The 17,266-nt window shown below is 33.3% G+C and overlaps 1 protein-coding gene across 6 annotated transcripts in view; it reads right to left on the bottom strand.

Annotated features, from left to right (window-relative positions):
- The window catches only part of LOC123565021 (paladin-like), a 319,425-nt gene that overhangs the window by 187,690 nt on the left and 114,469 nt on the right, over positions 1-17,266 (bottom strand). Inside the window, exon 1 of one of the 6 annotated variants that reach the window (XM_053537677.1) lies at positions 16,004-16,631. The exons of 4 other annotated variants lie outside the window; for them this stretch is intronic. The gene's annotated coding sequence lies outside the window, so the exon portion shown is untranslated. Of the gene's footprint in view, positions 1-8,255; positions 8,312-16,003; positions 16,632-17,266 lie in introns of those variants that run through there. One more of the 6 variants, XM_053537678.1, reaches the window with a different exon arrangement.

The following is a 17,266-nucleotide window of genomic DNA, read 5'->3' as shown; positions in this document are numbered from 1 at the left end:
GTAAAACATTCACTAAACCTAGATCAATTGTTATTATTCTATCATTGCTTCCATAGGATCTTTTAACAGATTTTATTAATTGTAAGTAACACTGTATCAAGTAATGGATTGTGTTAAAATATCCCGAAATTTGGTCATTTTAGTTTATTACGTAAAATAGTGCTGTAAAATTTAATATTGTCTATTATTCAACATCAAGGTTAAGAAAAATTCTGAAAAGTTCAGAACATATCTTAAGACAATATTCAGACTGCTGGAAATTGTTGAGAAAGGATTCAGTCTATGTTTAGACAATCATATCCAGACATGTTGCAGAAGTATTCAGAAAAATATTTTTTAGGGAGTGATGTCAAGCCAAAAAATACTTAAGAGACTTAAGGCTTCTGGTATCGACCTCAGTGCATCATAGTCTTCCAAAGAAATGGAAACATTTATTGTGTATCAAAATCATACAAGACAATTCTGATTCTAGTCATTATATTTTTCATATAACAAAACAAAATGAAAGCGAAATCCTGAAATTTTCACCAAACTAATCATATTATGATATTCTAAAGGAGTTCTCTACATGTCTTGAAAATCCCCAAGAGTAATTTTGAAATAAAATTCATATTTCCTAAAATCCCTTGGAAGCCATTGTTCTCACTTTTTATTTCAAATTATTGACATGATAGAGGTTTTTCTCTCAGATTCAAAACTTGATTATGACAAGAGGCAATTCCCATAAAAGAAGTAAAATCCAGTCATCTTAAAGGTGAGTAGTGCAGTGCGAGGAGTTTCGGAATTTGCGTGAGGCTGAGAGGCCCCGCCCCTTTTGGTATCACATGACTGCACAGGAACAATAGGAAGGGTATCATATGACTCATATACTACTAATAAGGTGTTCGAGAATTTTGTAAACTAATGCTCGTGTTGTGGTTATTTTAATAAACACAAGTTTTCGTCTCTTTACCAACCTGTAAGCTAAAAACAAGGGCATTTTTGACCCTACTTTATGGTATATGTAACGGTAACTTAAGACATTCAGAAAAGGTCAAAATGTTGTAAGGTGTTGTAGGATTTTGTCATTTAAATCTATTTCCTATTAAAACATAATCATTAATTTTCTTCTATTGACAATTTTGATTTTTATGGTGTTTATTACACTATTTCCTGTTCAAACTTTACGTTACATATACTATTTTAATTTAATTTTCACTATTTACAAATTTCTGTCTTCACAGAATTTCTAAAAATCAATAAATTTCTAAGAAACATAAAGCTGAGAAAGTTTTATAAATGCGATATCTTGTGTATTTGTTTTTCAAAAGTTACGTCGCTAATTTATGTTCGGGTACTGAAAATTAATTTACGAATATATAGAGAATATTCACAAGTGCCAATTCAATACTTGTGCACTATATCAGTAATAATTTTTTATATAGCAACTGACATAGTGTAATGAAAATCACAGGCAGGTGTTTCAAAATACAATAAACATCAGTGACAATTATGTCAAAGAAGTGTGGTCACTGTGAACTGTGCTAGACTAGTATCACAGCCAACTTCTAACACTTCCGTCGAGGTCAGTTCGAACAAGGTGTCCTCAAGCCAAGTTTGCTAAAATTTTGAAATGTATTAATTTAGACATATTTCTGACCTACAATATACTATAATTCATGTAATGCAATATTACTTTAACACATATTTACTTTTTCAGGCTCTGTAACAATTTTGCATAAAAAAAAAATTGTTTTCTTTTTTTGAAAAAAATCAACTAAAATGCATATTAAATCTGTGGACAATGGAGCCCCCACTTACTGTCACTGTATGGTCATTATGTTACTTGTTCACACTGCAAGATTTAGTAAACTTTCATATTACCTTGAGGTTGTGAGTCAGATTGGTGGGTGAATATGGATACAATAACCTCAACAACAAACACAAGACAAGAAGGTCATGATGACTCTATATCGTTCACCTGTTAAACTTGGCACTGGAATCATCAAGATAAACATTCTGACCAAGTTTCATTTAGATAGGGTCATAAATGTGGCCTCTACAGTGTTAACAAGCTTTTCCTTTATTTTGAGCAGGTGACCAAGTTTTTGACCCCGCATTATCAAGTTTCGAACTTGGCCTAGGAATCATCAAGATAAACATTCTGACCAAGTTTCATGAAGATAAGATTTTAAATGTGGCCTAAAGAGTGTTAACAAACTTTTCCTTCAATTTGACCAGGTGACCTAGTTTTTTACCCCAGATGACCCAGTTTGGAATTTGGCATAGGAATCATCAAGATAAACATTCAGACCAAGTTTCTTGAGGATAGGGTCATAAATGTGGCCTATAGGGTGTTAACATGCTTTTCCTTTGATTTGACATGATGACCTTTTTTTTGATCCCGTATGACCCAGTTTTGAACTTTGCCTAAAGATCATCAAGATAAACATTCTGTGCAAGTTTGTATCAAATCAAAGCATAAATGAAACCTCTATAAGGCTGAAAGGGCCAAAATAGAAAATTTTGCCCATTTAGGGGTAGTAACTCTAGAACCCATGATGGAATCTAGCCAGTTTTTGAAAGGAACCCTGATCTTATTGTGACTGAAGTTGTGTGTAAGTGTATTTAAAATGGAATGTAAAGTGTCACTTCTATCATGCTCACAAGTTAAAAATTAACAAATTTTGGCTTTCAGGGGTCAATCAGGGGAACCTATGATTGGATCTGATAGATTCATCATGGAATCCAAGATCAACAGTTTTTAAAGATATTTTGCAAGTTTGTTTAAAATCAAACCATAAATGAAGTCTCTTATTATGGCTGCAAAAGCCAAAATAGCAAATTTGACCATTTAAAGGGCCATAACTCCGGAACCCATGATGGGATCTGGCCAGTTTTCGAAAGGAACTGAGATATAATGCCAGTACAAGTTGTGTGCAAGTTTGATCAAAATCAATTGCAAAATGTGGTCTCTATCGTGTTCACAAGAAATTGTGAATGGATGGACGGACGTTGGATGGACGAAAGGTGATCACAAAAGCTCACTCACGTAGTGACAGGTGAGCTAATAAAACAATCTATAAGCATGATCAAACTTCACATTTTAAACTAAATTCTTAAAAAGTTTCATGACTGTAAGTCAAGTACTTTTTGAGATACTTGCAACACAAACTTTTAGGCCCTCTATGCATATTTTTGACTTAGTCAAGGTTCATAACTCTTGTCTTACTTAGTGAAATCCTAAACAAAACCACATATACAAAGCTTAACATGCTGAAAAAACAATACTACAACATGCGAGACTCTAGGTAAAATACTGTATGGTATATGCACAACACAAAAAAGGACTGATGGACATCTGGATGGACAGACATGTATACATGGGCAAATCTAAGTGCTCCCTATCCTTCCAAAACAATGAGGGTTTCGGGCACAAAAAAGTACTTATCAAGAACTATTTGTGAAAAAAAATGCCCCCTATTGGTCTGAAGCAGACAACTGGGTAAGTAATTTTATATGCTGTAACCTTGACCTTTGACCCACTGAACCCAAAACATCTACTAACAACAGACAATCATCCTGTGAAATTTGACTATTATTAGACCAAGCAGTCTCAGGTTACTGATCAAAAAAACAAAATGGTATAACCAACCAACAGAAAATGAGCAAACCAATATGGGCATAATTGTTCTTAAGAAAGACGTGCTTTGCAGTCCATACTTTGGCTTTAAAAGACTACTTTAACAATTGGTATTTAGTGAAAACTTTTAAAAGTTATTGCTTTAAAGTTCTGTATTGTGACTTTAAGTGACTATACTTTTGCAACTGGTGTTCAGTTAAAACATGCAATTATTATTGCTTTCCAGTCATTTACAAAAAGCTTTAAGTGACTACTTTAAAGTATGGTATTCAGTGAAAGCTTACAAAAATATTATTGCTTTCCAGCCATTTACAGTAGCTTTAAGTGACTTCTTTAACAGCCTATTCAAGGAACGCTTTTAACTGCTTTAAGAAGCTTTAAGTGACTACTTCAACTTAGCTGGTTTTCGGTAGAATATCAAGTTCTTTAGTATGGCTTTAACTAAATTCATTAAAAGCTTATAACTGTTTATTCATCTGCCAGGTGGCAGCTGCTAACTGCTGTCATTCAAAACAAGAGGACCATGATGGTCCTGAATCGCTCACCTCTTCCCACATGACCCAGTTTTGAGTATGACGTCGTTTTTTCTATTATTTGACATAGTGACCTTGTTTTCGAGCTCATGTGACTGAGTTTTGAACTTGATCTAGATATTATCAAGATAAAAATTCTGACCAATTTTCATGAAGATCCATTGAAAAATATGGTCTCTAGAGAGGTCACAAAGTTTTTCTATTATTTGACCTATTGACCTAGTTTTCGAAGGTACATGACCCTGTTTTGAACTTTACCTAGATATCATCAAGGTGAACATTCTCACTAATTTTCATGAAGATCTCATGAAAAATATGGCCTCTAGAGAGGTCACAAGGTTTTTCTATTTTTATACCTACTGGCCTAGTTTTTGACCGCAAGTGACCAAGTTTCGAAACTGACCTAGATATCATCAAGGTGAACATTCAGATCAATTTTCATGAAGATCCATTGAAAAATATGGTCTCTAGAGAAGTCAAAAGATTTTAATAATTTTAGACCTACTGACCTAGTTTTTGACCGCAGTTGACCCAGTTTCGAACTTGACTTAGATATCATCAAGATGAACATTCAGACCAACTTTCATACAGATCCCATAAAAAGTATGGCCTCTAGAGAGGTCACAAGGTTTTTTTATTATTTGACCTACTGACCTAGTTTTTTAAGGCACGTGACCCAGTTTCAAATTTGATCTAGATATCATCAAGGTGAACATTCTGACCAATTTTTATGGAGATCCATTCACAAGTATGGCCTCTAGAGAGGTCACAAGGTTTTTCTATTTTAAGACCTACTGACCTAGTTTTTGACCGCACATAACCCTCTTTCGAACCTGACCTAGATATCATCAAGATGAACATTCAGACCAATTTTCATACAGATCCCATGAAAAATATGGCCTTTAGAGAGGTCACAAGGTTTTTCTATTATTTGACCTACTGACCTAGTTTTTGAAGGCACGTGACCCACTTTCGAACTTGACCTAGATATCATCAAGATGAACATTCAGACCATTTTTCATACAGATCCCGTAAAAAATATGGCCTCTAGAGAGGTCACAAGGTTTTTCAATTATTTGACCTACTGACCTAGTTTTTGATGGCACGTGACCCACTTTGGAACTTGACCTAGATATCATCAAGGTGAACATTCTGACCAATTTTCATGAAGATCTCATGAAATATATGGCCTCTAGAGAGGTCACAAGGTTTTTCTATTTTTAGACCTACTGACCTAGTTTTTGACCGCACTTGACCCAGTTTCGAACCTGACCTAGATATCATCAAGACGAACATTCAGAACAACTTTCATACAGATCCCATCAAAAATATGGCCTTTAGAGAGGTCACAAGGTTTTTCTATCATTTGACCTACTGACCTAGTTTTTGAGGGCACGTGACCCAGTTTCAAACTTGACCTAGATATCATCAAGGTGAACGCTCTGACCAATTTTCATGAAGATCTCATGAAATATATGGCCTCTAGAGAGGTCACAAGGTTTTTCTATTTTTAGACCTACTGACCTAGTTTTTGAAGGCACGTGACCCAGTTTCGAACTTGACCTAGATATCATCAAGGTGAACAATCTGACCAATTTTCATGAAGATCTTGTGAAATATATGGCCTCTAGAGAGGTCACAAGGTTTTTCTATTTTTAGACCTACTGACCTAGTTTTTGAAGGCACATGACCCAGTTTCGAACTTGACCTAGATATCATCAAGATGAACAATCTGACCAACTTTCATAAAGATCCCATGAAAAATGTGACCTCTAGAGTGGTCACAAGCAAAAGTTTACGGACGCACGCATGCACGCACGCACGGACGGACGACGGACACCGCGCGATCACAAAAGCTCACCTTGTCACTTTGTGACAGGTGAGCTAAAAATGTGCATTTATCCTTAAACAAAAATTTGTCCATGTTTTGCCAAATTATTTCATACACTTTTTCCAAAGATACCAACTAACATTCATCACTGCTGGACTCTGTATAAGAACTGATGCCATATGGAACCTCAATTTTTTCTCCTCTGTCTCTCCTATGACAACAATTTTCAATGGTTTCGAGAGGACATTGTACCCATGAGAATATATTTTTAATCATTTCCCAATGAGTACTTTTGTTAGAAAGAAAACTATAGATTACTATAGGAAATTATTTCAGTGTATATCTCCATCTATGTCTCAGTGGCATTGACTACAAATTAAAAACTCCAATAGGACGTTGGCTTTCTATTGTAAGAAGAAGCTTTAGTGAGCTTGGAAAATAATCCTTCAGAATTCGCTGACATACAAGCCGTAATTGAGTGTACTGGCATATTGCAATGCTGTTTGTCACCAGATATAGAAGAACTTATTTCTGTGACAATCGACAAATTTTCTTGCCCTCTATTTCTCCTGCAAAATCTGTAGAAGACTTGATTCAAACAAATCCTCTTCGTACTGAAGATAATCCCACTTAAACCGGAGCAACAGATCTCCTTCATACTGAAGTTGATTCTACTTTTATTCATAAGTTGACCTATATTTCTTTTTCATTCCATTTGGTAGATGATACCTAGAAACAAGAGGTATATGATGGTCCTAAGTCACTTACCTGAGCTTGACTATAAATTGACATTGAATGCAGTCAAACCAGTATTAACCCTTATCATGCTGGACACGAGTTTTTCTGCCTTTGCGAACAGTGTAGATCATGATCCGAGTCTAAACATCCGTGCAGTCTGATCAAGATCTGCACTGTTCGCCATTCAGTCAGTATCTTTTTGGTAAGCACCCCTTTAAACAATTAATGCTACTGTCCAAATTGAAAGATGGACAAGTTCATTATAGAAATTTAGCAGGGTAAGGGTTAAGCAGCCAGGCAAGGGAGTGACACAAACTGTATGCTTAAGCCAGGTGGTTTCTTAAGACAAGTTGATCATAAAACAAAAAGCTCATTTAAGAAGTTAGCTGAATGGCTGCTAAAGGCAAGTGGATGCATAATACTGGTGACCGCTAAGGCAGGTTCGTGTATATGTATGACACATTGCATTATATAAGAGTTTAGTATGAAAGACATAAATACTGCAATGTGCAAAGATATGACCAAAGACAAGAAATCAGGACTTATAATTAAGCCTTGTATCATGGCTTAAAAACTGTGTCAAGACACAGTTTGTCATCAATGGTATAAATAACATACAAAATGAAAACAATGCAACAAAAATTGTTATTGGGAATAAATTTCATTTCAAAATTAGACAGACATTTTTGAAAATCATTTTAACTGGTTTTCAAATACCTGCGGCTTTGGGAATATTACTTTGTAATAGCTTTATCAAATACAGAGACAACTTATTGCACCGTCCATTAAAACTTAATGCAAGTAATTCTAAATGACAGTAGCAAACGTGTCTAATTTCAGCAATGCAAGAATTTTTAAAATCAGACCGCTATTGAAAAAGATAATGGCAGTTTGAAATTTAGCAAAATGGCTGATCATGGAGGCAGCCATTTTAGTGTGTTTGTGACATCATTTACACACTGCTGTTAGCAAAGAACCTTTTAAATAGATGAATTTCATACGTTTCTTGAGTGTAAGATGTAAAACATGGTAATTTATTTCATTACAGCTGGAAAAAGAAGAGAAACTATTTATTTAAATAAGAAAATGCAGTTCAAATATGTATCTGGAAATTAAATAAAGCCGCCATTTTGTTTTTTGTTGCCATGGAAACAAAATGGCTGCCTGAGATATCTTTTGATCAAATACTTAAATGCTCATTTTTAAGCTGATTTTGAAAAATCTTCCACTTCTTTAAATGATTTATGAAATCCTAGCAGATGGACTTAACATAAGAACAACATTGCCTTTCCCTTTAAAACAACATATTACTTAAAAAAGACTTGTTTAACTCCACAGGGAGTAGAAGCTTAACTTAACATTTTATTTTTCAGCAGTTACTGAACATGGTGGACATTTCATCTTTGCAATGTCACTCAAAAATGCGTAAAATTAATCATATATCTTACAATTCTTGTAAATTAGTTTGATGTTTTCAGTAAATTTTTTCAACTACACTATCAAAAAGGCATTAAAAGAATGAAAATATTACCAATTTTAGTTATAAATTCATCAGCATGTGTACAATGTTATTCCACTATGCACACTATATTGCTTTTTTCAAGTTATTATAGTAGTCGCAACTTGACTGCGATGGTTGACCTTAGGCTGATTATTCATATCGGTTATTTCATTATAGAAATCAAGGGTGTTTTGGGTAGCCGTGTATATTTATATGGAATTAGTTTGTATACAGTGCAGTATCAAAGTATATATACTTTCATTTGATCAATTAAAACTTTCCAATACACTAATTTATATTTACACAAAATTACATTTCATTTTTCTCGTGCAGCTCGTGTTTTACGTACACTCCTTTTCAATAATAGGTTGTGCCTTATTATGTATTATAATGCAAAGGTCAACCATCGGGGTCAAGTTGCGTCCACTATACTTATCATAAAACAAAGCATGACTTTGCATAGTATTGGTACTGTTAATCTTCAGGTATATATACATCTATTTATTTTATCATTCATCTTCTTTAATATTCTTGCAAATGAAGTTAGATTGTGCAATGTCACTGCATACGACCACGACCGATGAATGAATGTACAAAATTATCTTTTTTTTCTTTTTGTTGGGGTTGGGTGTGGGTTTAACATCACATCGACACAATTATAGATCATATGCGACTTTCTGGCTTTTCATGGTGGACGAAAAGAACCTAGGTGTCCCTCTTTGCATTATTTCATCATAGGCTGGAACATGGGTAGAACTTTCGACCTTCTGTGACAAAAATAATCTGTCTATATAAATCTTTGCAGCCACTGACATTAGTAAAGACAACACAACTGTATAGAAACAAAAGATGTCTATAAATCACGTGACCATGACCTTTGACCTAAAGACTCGCAAAACAATAGGAGTCATCTACTGACCATAGACACTCATGTAACGAGTTTTAAATTAAATTATGAGCTAGTATGCACAAATGTTTAACAGCTATAAATCCTAAACTGTTTTCAGTCTCCAACTACTGTGACAACTGAAGTTGACCATTGATTTCCTGACCCCTATGGCAATAGGTCCTGAGCCGCCTATTGACCACAAACAATAAAGTCATGTAATTTGATGGCAATAGGCCATATTAAGTGTCCAGCTTACTGCAACCTTGACTTTTGACTTACTGATCCTTAAACAATGAGACCAGCTATCTGACCAGGTAATCATTTCATGAAGTCTGATCTCTGAAGGTCAAAGCAGTCTCAAGATAGAACTATATCAAGAAAGTAACCTTGAATCCCTGTGGCCCTGACCTCCGAGCCACAGTGACCTCAAAAACCATAAGGATCTTCCTGTAGCGGTACTAAATCAGATATACTTTCTTACTCAGAGCCCAAAAATTAAAGAGTTAACCAAAGTTCACTTCGGTTCATGTGACCTTGACCTTTGGACCACTGACATAAAAACAGTGAATACCTTTTGCCATGGCATAATGTTTGAAAGCATTCAGAAATTAAGATGGACTGACAACACCATAATTATTATAATAATGACTAGCTATCCAAAACTGTTGTACACAAATTCAAGCTAATTTTACCTTCTACATCTTCTGGCATTTTTATAGTTCTTGCTTCTGAGTATCCTTTAATGAATCTGGAAGCAAACTGACAGAAAACCCAACAGACAGCTTATTTACAATCTGCTAATAAAATATCATAAATTGGTATTGTAAAACAATAAACTCATTCCAGAGGATAGTCTCTGACCAATTCTCTTTGAAATTTTTATAATGATCATTACTGATAAATATTCATTACAACAAGTATAATAATCAGTATACTCCATAGATTAGGATTGGTGTTTGGGACTCATACTGATGATTACCATTTATGATACAAACTAAATGTTACTCTCGTAGGGAAAATAAATATCAAATGGAACCATTATGATCACAATGATATTTGTAAGCTGTTTAATGAGGTAGAATAAACGTATTATGCGCTTCATATCCTTATGAATCACAGCGAGCAATTTTAGAGTTCATACTGATATAAAATCCAGTAAAATGTAGTCTTTTATATATTATATAATAACAGTGTTTTCTATTCCAATGAAATATTAAAGATTAATGTTTTTAATGATTAATCACGATTAATCCATGAAATAATAGTTTCACTCTTTCACCACAAACAAACAATTTCTATTTTGTTGCTTCACTTTAGTCAATCAAAACTATTCATTTTTAAGTTTCAAACAAGATAAAACTAGTAGTATCTAAAAGGTTAAGCTTTCTTAATGTTTCCCTGCATAGAAGCAAGCATTAAAAATAATAAAGGGAGGTAAGGCCTTTTATTTTTGATTTTTCGGTTTACGGAACCGCCGCTCAAAAAACATGTTTTCAGAAAAAAAATAAAATTGGAAAAACGTAATTTCTTTATTTCCTCCGCTATGACATGAAAGCTTGCAGAAGAAAAAATGCATCGCCTATTCCAACAAGAGCACCGCCTTGCGGGTGCTGACGCTCATCTGATTTTTTCTGTGTAATAGAAATATTGTCCTACCCATGATTTTCTAAGTCTAAAAAGGGCCATCATTCTTGCAAAAAGCAGGATAGAGTTATGTTTCTTGATGTACAGTGTCCACTTATGATGGTGAAAAACTGTTGCAAGTTTTAAAGCAATAGCTTTGATAGTTTATGAGAAAAGTTGACTTAAACATAATACTCAACCAAGAAAATGATTTTCTAAGTCCAAAAGGGGCAATAATTATTGCAAAAAGCAGGATGGAGTTATGTTGCTTGCTGTACAGGGTCAGCTTATGATGGTGAACAAGTGTTGAAAGTTTCAAAGCAATAGCTTTGATAGTTTAAGAGAAAAAGTTGACCTAAACATAAAACTTAACCAAGAAATCTGATATTTTCTAAGTCCAAAAGGGGCCATAAATCTTGCAAAAGCAGGACGGAGTTATGTTTCTTGCTATACAGGGTCAACTTATGATGGTGAACAAGTGTTGCAAGTTTTAAAGCAATAGCTTTGATAGTTTAGGATAAAAGCTGACCTAAACATAAAACTTAACCAAGAAAACTGATTTTCTAAGTCCAAAAGGGGCAATAAATCTTGCAAAAAGCAAGATGGAGTTATGTTTCTTAATGTACAGGGTCTGCTTATGATGGTGAACAAGTATTCCAAGTTTCAAAGCAATAGCTTTGATAGTTTAGGAGAAAAGTTGACCTAAACATAAAACTTAACCAAGAAATCTGATATTTTCTAAGTACAAAAGGGGCCATAAATCTTGCAAAAAGCAAGATGGAGTTATGTTTCTTGCTATACAGGGTCAGCTTATGATGGTGAACAAGTATTCCAAGTTTCAAAGCAATAGCTTTGATAGTTTAGGAGAAAAGCTGACCTAAACATAAAACTTAACCAGGCAACGCCGACGCCGACGCCGACAACCGCTCAAGTGATGACAATAACTCATCATTTTTTTTCAAAAAATCAGATGAGCTAAAAAGAAAAAAAGGTCTCGTTCTTCTAATATCCGTCACGGCGAACGAGTCAGATCACATTAGGAATTCCTATAATTCTATTTTTAAACTTCATATCTTATGCATGATGTAAACGTCCAATTACAATTTCCGATAAATACTGCGCCCAATCAGCATGCTGGTTACGCAATTTACGAAACGTTTAAAAATGGCTGCGCCCAGGCTGTATTATTTCCAAAGTTTTGAAGTAATTTCAATGAAAATGCAAGAACTTTCAAAGTTGCGACGTAGTGCTTTCCAGAAAAAATGGCCAATTGTCGGTGATGTGCAGTCTGTATTTAGTATACAACTACGTTTATGGTAACTGTCATCCAAGTAGCGCAATGCTTATTACGGTGATTATATGCACCGCTTATTACGCGAACTCGAGAGCATTTTTTCCCGAAAAATATCATTTAAATACACACTGATTACAGTACTTTTGTTTGATGATAAAAACTGGTACAGGGGACATTGAAACTGTGTAATTGTAAGGCCCGGTAAGCAAACGTTTAGTCTGTACAGTTTTTTGGCGTCCGGTAACCTATTTGTTTATAAGTTATGAATTACGTATTTTTTTAATGAAATTATTGTACGTTATATATTAACATCAGATTAATGTTGATTATAGATGTAATTACTTTCTTTTCCAATGTTGTTGCGCAGTAGATGTGGCAAGATAAATATTAACTAACAGAATTTTCAAAGATCATTGCAAAGATGAACTGTTGTGTTACATTAGGCCTATTCATAAAATAAATTAACAAATGCCAAGAAAACCATAAGAGGAAAGGCAAGGCTTCCAGTTAACAGACGGGCAGAACATAGGCTAGATGTCTGTTTACCAGATGGCTAGACACTTCCTATTCCTAACACTTAAAAAGATAATTCTTATTAGGCACAGTGCAGTGTATGTTGTCAAATAGTTGTACCCCTAAGTTTCAGACTGGGTCCATAAACAGCCAAGATGCTTGATAGCTGCTGAGTGTAAAATCATATATCCATGGGTTTAAGATCTGACAGTGTTGTTCAAAGATTCTTCCATCTGTTGTTTTAACAGAAGGTATTAATTTCAGTCAGTGTTTAACATATGACTTCTATGTCTCCGATCATTTAGTATGTGAGAATATATGCAGTTTTTATGTATAAAAAAAAACAAAAAATAAAAAAATAATGGCCTAATTAAAATTGTATTGTGTATCGATTCAAACTGCATTATTCGCTACAAGTCAATGGCCTGTCACTTAAAATCTTTCCTCAGTCTATCTCCTTTGTTTAGAACATTAGAAAAAAAGACAATTTCAGAATTTAATTTCATGGCAAATGGAATGATGCTCGCCTTTGGGGACATCTTTAAATCATTGTAGAGATAGGACCTTAAATTTTCATTATTAGAAAAACATGGTAAACAGCCTCGAAGTCCTCCTAATTACCAACATTTATTTGACTAGATTTGCATTTTGATCATTACTGAAAATTCCCTAACAAAAAAAAACTCCCAAACCCTGCAAAAAACAATCTAACAAGAGTTAATTTTGGTCAAAAGAGAATACCAGCACCATAGAATTATTTAATGACTAATTTGCATTTTAATCATTACTGTAAATTCCCTAACAAAAGTCCACATCCTGCAAAAAAAAAAAAAAAAAAAAAAAGTTAAATTTTGTCAAAAGAGAATACCAGCACATAAAATATGGTAGGGCTATACTTGTTAAAATCTGAATCAATAAATCAGAGGCTTCAGTGAACATTTAAAACTTTAATGATAAAGTGAAGTTTATCAATGCACTTAGGGTTTTCTTGGTTGCATGGATTTAAGTAAATGTGTATTTGATCTTTTTAGTATATCTAATTAAAGAGATATAATCCTTCTTTCAAAACAGCATCTTCAACCTATGTAACAATCATAGAATTTCTTATTAAAACGGCATGTATTGCTATTTTTTTCATTTACAAAGATAAAAACTTTCATCCAAGTACGAAAAAGAAATACATATATTGGTCTGGTATATTGTGTTGGTGAATTGTTTGTTTTCTCTATAATAATTTATAATGCCAAATTGCGAATCTCATGTATTGGGAAGTCGACTGTTCTGAATTTAAATACATCCCTTAAATGCAAACTATCTCTATAAAATTCATTGTATCCTGTGATCCAGTTAACTTTTAGAGAGAAAATATATAGCTTCTCTGGTCCCAATCAGTTAAAAAGACTAAAATGTCAATGCTGATTTGTGAGACATGATAACTGAGATATGCAAGATATGCAAATGTTGACGCATATATATATAAATGTATAGAACAATTGGGGTCTGTGTATATATATATATATATATATATATATATATATATATATATATATATATATATATATATATATATATATATATATATATATATATATATATATATATCAGCTTCAAAACTAAATTCATTGTGGTGGTGATTTGTTGTTTAAATTCTCTCTACCTATACATAGAATTGTAGCAAATACATATTTCTCGTTTTCTTTGCAGGAATTGTTAAAACAGCATTTGGCACACTGTTATGTTTTCCATGGAATTCAACTGTGAAGTAATTTAAAAAATATTCGGTTAATTTAAAGCAAAAACCATGCCAGACCTGACAAAAACCGCCTGGTGGTCATTTTTGTAAAGAGTTACCTGGCATAACCTGCTGGTACAGGTTAATTAGAAACTACTGTTCTATTTAAAACCTGTATGTTCACGCAATTTGTAACAGAGTCAATAATACAATAATATCAACCATTTTATTCAATAACACAAGGCTATGGCACATCTCCTGTCATGGGCGCTAATTAGCTTGTTTAAGCTATTTTTGCATCTGCTTTGTTCAGCTAACACAATTTGCCACCTCAAGTTTCCTACATTAATGATGGAGGAAGACCCAACATTAATTCAGACAAATGCCCCCTGCTTAGAACCATGAACTTCTGCAAGCATGCTGGATGACTTTTACATCTGATGACTAAAACTGAGCAGGGTTTGAACCAACAAAAATGGAAGCAACGGAAGTGATTTTAAGGCAGGGAACTTGACCACTTAGCCACTATGGCCTCATGCAAAGTTACTTACATGAATGTTTGATCTATACACTTATACTCCGAAAATTATTTTGCGGTTTCTGTCAAAATAAAAGTTAACGAAAATGGCTGAAGCTCACAAATAGCCTTTATTTATGCATACCATTCATAAGTAAACTAATCAATTTAAACTTAATTGTGATTTTGAGAACAAATGCAATTTTAACAGTTTTAATAATAATGATTCTGTTAATTTATATACTGAAAAATCTGTTTTAGATTGAAAATTCTGTAAAACCTACAGATAGTAAGTAAGTATTAGTAAGTAAAGACTTTATTTTCTGTGGATTACACATTTGGCATATTTACCAATTTACAATATATATACATACAGTATATCTGTAAATATTCATGACTTTCTTTGACCTGTTCAGAAAAATTCATCAAAATTCTCAATTACACAGGTTATTTTTCTAAGCAGCAAAAACTACAAAACATATGAAATTTTGACTTTGCATGTCTAATAATCATCTGATTCCAACTTAACATTAAATGCAAATCTTGAATTGAAGCTTTTTCTTTGCAAACACATTTAGATACAAATTCAAATAAAATGCAAATTTTTAACTTAAAAAGTCTTATAAAAGCTCATGTACTGTCACTGATATTTTCCAATATCAAAAACATTTAAATACAAATACAATCAAAATAAAATATTTTCCGTTTTCTCTCCACACAGTAATACTGGGCTTTAAAATTTTAAAAATTTATACTGCCCAGTGTAGCACTCAGATACTTAATTATTTATACACAATTGCAAAATCTGAAATAAAAGACTGATCCTTACTATATGTGATTATCTGCCAGTAATTCGAGTGCAAGAGAATTTTATTAAGAACTGCTTTTTGAAGAGGATCCTATTACTTGTATTTCTCAATTCTTGAAATTTCTGTAAAACATACAACATATAACTCATGTTTTTCATTCCCCTCAAAAGGTAAAGAATATACTGAATTTATTTGCAATATACTTTTAATAAATCAAGGAAAAAATATAGTTCTGTCTACAAACATTTTTCTTATTATATAAACCATTTCCTGATTTTGCTTTAAATCTTTTCTTATAATTTTTCAATTTTGTCCAAAGTGCTGGGGTGTCTTCTAAAAATAATAGTAGGCTGTGTATAAAAAGAAACTAACATTAAAATTAATTAACAACTGTGACATACCTAAACCATCTGATAATCCTCTATACCAAGTCTGCAAAATCTTTGCTTTTTTCTGCACTTTATTATTTTTCTTGAACTACTATTCAACTAAGATACAAAAATAATGTTCACATCTGCCAGCAATAATAGACACAGTGGTTAGAAAACTTGCATTCACAGTAAATTATCATCTAACAACAGAAAAGCTAGGTAAATATTTTCAAAAAATCCACTCTCCACATGAGAAAGAGACTCAATATGAATTTTCATTAGAATCTCTCCTGATACCACGTAGACCCAATATTGAACATTTCACAGTCGCTGTATGACCTGTCGCGATGATTAAACACAACATACGATTCCAATAACGCTCTTGCAAAGCTCTCTGTATACATGCAGCAAGCCAAAGTCAACCTTTTATTACTTACATATCTGTCCCTTTTGTTAAAGTATTGGTCGAGATATAATAACAGTCCATTTATAGGCTTGCTGGAATCAAAAGTATCCAAAGTACACTCGTACTAATTTCCAATACTGTATCTATGAATCAATATAAACCTGATAATTTTTTGTCAATTAGCAAGTTTTTTTCAGTATGTCTAACATTTTACAGCTATATCAAAAATATACAAATGCTATTCAATGTTAAGTAATGTTACTATTGAGTTTGGATATCTCACAATAAATCTGTGCAATTTTAGATTTCTGAGGTATCTATTCTTACTGTTGAACTTGGTCCTTTGACAACCTTGTGGACTGTACTGATAAGCCATATGATATGGGTTCTCAATGAGACTAATGATAAAATCCAAGGTAAATGACAAAAATACCCAGTATAATTGCTAGTAATGAAAGACTAGCATGACCATCCAGCATGACCCATGACCATCGGCCAGTAGCATGACTATCATGATGATAAGCTTTCAAAACGAAAGGAAAAAAAATACTTGTTTTAAAATGCTTGGTTCTTGAAATAAAGTTAAAATTATAGTAATGTGTGACCAGGACACAAAATGTGCCTTCCATGTGATGTAAACACATAGAACTTAAGGAGTCCAACTTGAGTTGCACTGTGACCTAGACCTATGCACTGTTGAAATAGTTCTTGCACACAACACACCCTCCTAGTTAAACTGGTTGGGCACCAGATTCTGGACAGAGTTTAATCAAAAGCAAAATATGGTACAACTACTTAATATCTATTTTCCAATCAATTAGGGTTATATAAACCAAAAACCTATTGATTTTTTTACACATAAATATCACAATGTCATCTCATCAATA

This window comes from Mercenaria mercenaria, chromosome 2 (genome assembly GCF_021730395.1).
Source record: "Mercenaria mercenaria strain notata chromosome 2, MADL_Memer_1, whole genome shotgun sequence".
NCBI classification, from domain to species: Eukaryota; Metazoa; Mollusca; class Bivalvia; order Venerida; family Veneridae; genus Mercenaria; species Mercenaria mercenaria.
Note: the sequence above shows the minus strand (reverse complement) of the source record. Positions and strands in the feature narration are given on the sequence as shown.